The sequence below is a fragment of the Echinops telfairi genome, unplaced genomic scaffold (assembly GCF_000313985.2).
Source record: "Echinops telfairi isolate 266 unplaced genomic scaffold, ASM31398v2 ScPeMD7_2;HRSCAF=8, whole genome shotgun sequence".
Lineage (NCBI taxonomy): Eukaryota > Metazoa > Chordata > Mammalia > Afrosoricida > Tenrecidae > Echinops > Echinops telfairi.
In genome coordinates, this window is record NW_022103898.1 from 11,417,304 (window position 1) to 11,424,194 (window position 6,891).

Sequence of the window (6,891 nt, forward strand, 5' to 3'; positions counted from 1 at the left end):
TGCTTAAGTGGAGGGGAAATGTTTTGAGAATGATGAGGGCAATGAATGTACAAATGCGCTTTACACAATTGATGTGTGTGTGGATTGTGATAAGAGTTGTATGAGCCCCTAATAAAATGATTTTTAAAAATTAAATTAAAAAATAAAAATAAAAAAAACAAAACACGCTAAACTCAATGAATTGGGCGGCCAAATGCCTATGGATAAAAGCAAGGCTCTTCAGCAGAGTTCGGAAGCACATCAGGCCGCTGTCACTGGGCCTCGCTGGGACAAAGACAACGTGGCATGCAGGTGAGTTACATCGGTGAGCGGAGCTGAGGCGGCGGGAAGAGGGAGGCTTGGGGAAAGGGTGCATGGAGCACCCAAACAGAGAACATTATTTTCCAGAGTGTTAGTTTGGGAGCACTGTCTAGATCAGCTGGCTGACTTCGCAGCACAAGACAGTGAAAACACTCTAATGGATTCTGCAGGAGAGCCTCAGTTTTTCTCTCTGCTTGTGAGGAGACAATGGACATGAATTCAGCCCAAATGGCCAGTTTCATGCATGGGATGGACACTGCAGAGTTTGACACGTGAGAAGGGGTAACGTTCACAGGCCTTGCTGGGCAGATGGAGCTGAGCCAGGGTGGCTCACAAAAGGGGGTGAACTGCGTGTGTCAGGGGAAGAAAATCGTCTCTGTCTTGAGCCATGTGAGGTAATGATCCACGTGCCCTAATGATCTGCCACTGTATCACACACCACAAACGTCTCTGCTGTGCACAGTTGTTGCAGCTCAACTATGGGAGGTAAGCAACCGTGTTGGGCATACGTTTGGTCAAATGTAGGCGGCTTAGCAGCCGCCAGTTTAAAAAGCTACTGAATGATCTTGACTAAGCACGGTGATCTTGTTTGTCCCTGTGGCGTTTGGAACATGCTCATGAAGCCCTGCAAACTGTGGGGATGAAGTCACGCGGTTCATGGAGACAAAGGGCACCGCTGTCCTGAAGCTCCGTGGTAGCTGTGGCTGTGTGACATGGCATTCATTCCTGGTGGATATCACCAAGTTCCTCTCGGAGCTGAACACCAAGCTGCAGGGCCCCAGCCAGCGACTCAACGCCCTGCTTTCAAATGACGGCAGTGATGAAAGATTCAAGGACAGGAACAAGAAACAAATGGAATTGAGCATCTGGGCTACACCGTTCAATGTGGACCCGGCTGACGTGCCTGATAACCTGCACCACCAAATCATTCCACTGCCAAGCACCGAGGAGCTGAAAGCAAGGTACAACTACCTCCCACTGCTTGTTCTAGAAATGTTATACAGACAATGATGAATCTCCCCCTTTGGGAGACATGCACTAAAATATGCACCTGTTGGGAACAACTGAGTGCTGTGAGCAATTCTTTTCAAAACTGCACTACAGGCTGCCCAACGCATCACCGATGCGAGCTAACATCGCGTGCCTCACCAAAGAGAAGCAGTGTGGTCATCGGATGAGGGGTGAGGTAACTAAGTGACCCGATGTAGCAAACTAATATTTAAGTTAATAATTTTGTGTGGCTCATGAATAATGTTATAAATATATCCAAATGACCCTTGGCTGAAAAACGCCCCGCACCCCTGGTCTAAAAGTTTTAGGGCCTTTTGGTTTACAATTAAGTGTGTGATTAATTAATTTATGTGTAAGATGTGAGGTCTGGCTTTGGGTCCTTTTTTCCCCCTTCTTTGCCTATGAATAAGCAGTTGCTCTAATGTCATTTATTAACAAGATGATTCCTTCTCTATTGAATTGCTTATGTGCCTTTGTCAAAAATCAGCTATCTGTGACTTAAATGTGCAAACCAAAACTTCTTAGAAGAACAAGCAGGGGCAAGGTCATTAGGCCCAGCTTGTAGCAATCGATTGCACATTAGCTTTTAGCAAATACAATAAACAAGAACTCAAACAGCAATTGACAAAATAAGCAAACAGAACCTCATAAAAAAATCAAAAACTCTGTTCACCAAAAGACTCTACGCCGAAGGAGTGAAAAGACAAACAACCGAGTGGGAGACTGTCTTCAGAAACCTTATGTCCAGTAAGGATCTGATAACACGTGCCATGTGTGTTGCTGTTAGGTGTTACCGCGTCAGCTCTGATAAGCGCCCCTCTGTGCAACGAAACGAAGCACTGTCCGGTCCCCACCCATCCGAACCATTGTGTGATGTTGAAGCCCATTGGGGCGCCTCTGTGTCAGTCCATTTCCGTGAGGGTCTTCCTCTTCCCCACTGTCCTACTTTACAACGCATACTGTCCTTTTCCCGGAACTGGTCTCTCCTGGTCACATGGCCAAGGATGTGAGATGAAGTCTCACCATCTTCATGTCTAAGAAGCATTTTGGTTATACTTCTTCCAAAACAGATTTGTTTGTTCTTTTGGCAGTCCATGGTACATTCAATATTCTTTGCCAGTACCATAATTCAAAGAATGCATTGATTCTTCTTCAGCATAAAATATATTATAGAACACTTCGTTGTGCTCATGAGGAACCTACACACAGGCAAAGAAACAGTTGTTCAATCAGAGAGAGGGGATACTTATGTGGCTTAAGATCAGAAAGATGGGCATCAGGGCTGTATACTTGCACCATACTTATTCAGTCCGTGTGTTGGACATATGTCTAGAAGCTGATCTCTATGAAATAGAGGAACACTCATTAACATTCTGAGATGTCCTGATGACACAGCCTTGCCTGCTGAAAGTAAAGAAGATCTGGAGAACGTACTGAGGAAGATCAAAGACTAGTCTTCAGTACAGATTACACCTTAACGTAAAGAAAAGAAAAATCCCCAAACTAGACCAATAAGCCACATCATAATAAACAGAGAAAAGACTGAGCTTGTCAAGGAGTTCGTTTTACTTGAACACATAATTCAATGCTCCTGGAAGCAATAGCCAAGAAGTTAACTGCCTCCTCGCCCCCCTACCCCCAACCATTATATTGTATTTATTATATTATCATTGAAAATGTTGTTGTTAGATGCTCTCACATCAGTTCTCACTGGTAGTGACCCTATGTACAGCAGAATAAAAGTGCTTGGTCCTCCACCATCAGTTGGCCATACTTGTATAGGGTTCTCTATTCACCTCCATTGATTTATAGATTTGTGAGTCTAACTCTCCACCAATACAGTCTTGATTAATGTTATTATGTATTAAGACAGAAGAGCTGCGGAGGGACATCAAGAATATCATACATGAAGAAAGCAAAAGGTCATTAAAAAGATAGGAAAGAATGAAAACATCAGTGTGGATGTCAGGAGAGACTGAAGCTTGCTCTTAATCATAGAGTAGCTAAGGCAAATGGAAGAAATGACAAAATAAAAGAGCTTGAGATATAGTCAATTAATAGGGCCCTTCTAGCCATAATTCTTTATGTAATATACTATGATTCTGGACTTTATGCACCTGTGACTATAGTCCCATTTGGGAGGGCATCCCCTATCATACTAATGGACAGGGTTAGGGTAGGATTAAGACCTAATCTTAGTAGAGTGTCTGAAACAAGCCACATCCTTTGTTTCCTTGGGGGGCATCTGACTTTACCTTGGTGGAAGGTGTGACTTAAGACCCAGCGTTCATTTTCCTTGGGGGATAGTTGGCTAAAAGATGAGCCACACTGCCATCAAGGCCGTTCTTCAGTGCACGGAGCCGTCTTGGACACAGACATGGCAGGACCATGTGGAAGAGCACGTCCAAGAGCTCTGCCTAACGCGGCCGAGGCCACCGAGGCCAGATGCTCCAGATGCCGGGTCCTGGAGACTCGGAGGAGCAGTGCCAAGACTGTGGGGTACCTTCTCCTCACCTGGCCCAGACTATGGACCTGGGAGACAGACAGAGCAACAGGAGACTGATGACAATATGCTTATTGTCTGGTGATCCTCATGTGTGGTAACCTATTAACTTCCCTAATAAACCCCTTTAATTGTGAGTGTTGTCCGTGAACTCTGTGTGGCCACGGCAACAAGTTCTCGAGCCCAGCACAGAAGCAGAGTGCCTGGGAAGAAAGGGTTGGTGGCAGAATAGACGAAGAAGAAAGCAGTTTAGAGACGAATCAGATTCCTGCCTGGAGGCAACAGGGAAGCCAGAGGACGTCAGAGGTTTCCACCTCCCTGGCTGTGTACTGGAGACGTGAACAGAAATTTTCAACTGGCCAGCTGGAGAAGGCAAAGTCAAATATTGTAATGAAATGTGTACAGACTTAGAAATAGAAAACCAAAAAGGAAGAACACAATCAGCATTTCTTAAAAGAAAGAACTCTAGAAAAAGAATTCAAGCTTTGAGTTGCAATGTCAAAAGTTTCTATGGGAAAAATATAGAATGATATAGGAGGCATCTAAAGAAGATGTAAAGAATATACAGAGTCCCATGAGGATAAGGGGAAGGTGGGGGGAAAGGGGGAATCGATCACAAGGATCAACATATAAGCCCCTCCCAGGGGGATGAACAGAAAAGTGGGTGAAGGGTGACAGAGTGATGAAAGATATGAAAATAATAATAATCTATAATTTATCAAGGATTCATAAAGGAGGAAGGGTGGGGGAGGGAGGGAGGGAAATGAGCTGATATCAAGGGCTCAAGTAGAAAGAAAATGCTTTGAAAATGATGATGGCAACATATGTACAAATGTGCTTGACACAATGGATGAATGTATGGTTTGTGATAAGACATGTAAGAGCCCCCCCCAATAAAAGTGTTTAATAAAACACACACACACACACACATACAAAGGAATATACAGAGTCTCTGTACCAAAAAGAACTAGCTGACATCCAACTATTTCACAAAGTAGTGTGGTAGTTAGAATTATTTATGTCAACTTGATATATGAAAGTGTAGGGGTGGTATCCAACCTGTCAATCAGGTCACAACCTGATGGTGTCTCCTTGTGGGCGTGGTCTTCTCATAAGGAGGGCCCTGGGAACCTTCCCCTCTCTCTGCCTTCACTTTCCTGCTGGCCACCGAGAGCTGCCAAAACCCCGACATGTATCCACTGACCTTGGATCCACTTGACTTTGCACCCACCAACCTGTGATCTTCCTGCATTGTGCATCATTGCATGGAGCTGCATGAGTCTGAAGAGGAACTTGTGGACTGGTATCAGACTTAAGGACTTGAGTTGGACTGGGCTGGGATGTTTTCTTGATATATAATTATTTTTTAATATAAAGCTCGTTCTTATACATATATGAGTGTCTCTGGATTTGTTTCTTTAGTCAACCCAGCCTAACAGGTAGCATATGATCAAAAACAATGGTACTGAAGAAAGAAGTTCAAGTTGCACTGAATCATTAGCCAAAAACAAGGATCCAAGAATTGATGGTATACCAATTGAAATGTTTCAACAAACAGATGAAGCACTGGAAGCATTCACCTGTCTATGCCAAGAAATTTGGAAGACAGCTACTTGGCCAACTGACTAGAAGAGATCTATATTTGTACCCATTCCAAATAAAGGTGACGCAACAGAATGCTCAAATTATAGAACAGTATGATTGTTCTATAGTAAAACAAGTAAAATTTTGCTGGAGATCATTCAACAATGGTTGCAACAGTACATTGACAGGGAGTTGCCAGAGGTTCACGCTAGATTCAGAAGAGGATGTGGAACAAAAGATATCTTTACTGACATCGTATGAATTTTGGCTGAAAGAAGAGAATACTAGAAAGATGTTAACTTTTTTTTATTGACTATGCAAAGGTATTCAACTGTATGGACAGTAACAAACTATGGGCAGCCTTGAGAAGAATGGGAATTGCAGAACGCTTCATTGTGCTTGGGCAGAGCTTGCACATGGATCAAGAGGCAGAAAAAGAGACTACTACAGGTTTAAAATCAGGGAAGGTGCTGCATCCTCTCACCAGACTTCTCCAATCTGCATGCTGAGCCAATCATCAGAGAAGCTGGCTTAGATGAAGAAGAATGTGGTATCAGGATTGGAGGAAGGCTTATTAACAACCTTTGGTATGCAGGTGACACAACCTTGCTTGCTGAAAGTGCGGAGGACTGAAAGCACTTGCTGATGAAGAAAGGATTACAATATGGATTACAACTCCATGTAAAGAAGACCAAACTCCTCACAACTAGACCAGTGGGCAACATCATGATAAACGGAGAAAAGATCAAAATGGTCAAGGATTGCATCTTGCTTGGATCTTCCATCAAAGCTCTCAGAAGCAGCCGTCAAGGGCTCCAATGACACACTGCATTGGGTACATCTGCTGCACAAGACCTTTTGAAAGTGTTGAAAATCAAGGTTACTTTGAGGACTAAACTGTGCTTAGTCCAAGCCATGAGATTTTCAGCTTTCTCATATGCCTGTGAAAATTGGACACTGAATAAGGAAGCCGAAGAAGAATGGATGCTTCTGAATGAGGGTGCTGGAGAGGAATGATGAAAGTGCCGGAGACTGCCCGAAGAACAAACACATCGGTCAGGGAAGTGCGGCCAGAGTGCTCCTTAGAAGAGAGGATGGTGACACTTGGTCTCACATACTTTGGACGTGTTCTTCCGAGAGGCCTGTCCCTGGAGAAGGACAGCATGCTTGGTAAAGTGGAGGGGCAGCGAAAAAGAGGAAGACCCTCGAGAAGATAACCATAACACGTCTCTCCTGACAGCAAGTCCAAAGTACATGTGAGAAAGCCTCGCCACCCTTTCTTCTAAACAGCATGCCGGCTGCACTTCTTCCGCGGCCTCGGTTTGGTTTTGGCGGTGCATGGCGCCGTGAATACCCTTTGCCAGCACGAGCATGCAAACGCATCCATTCACCAGAGACCTGTGGCTACTCGTTGGTCTGCTGATAGCAAAGTTAGCAGTTCCAAAACACAAGTCATGCCGAGAGAGAGAGAGAGAGAGAGAGAGAGAGAGAGA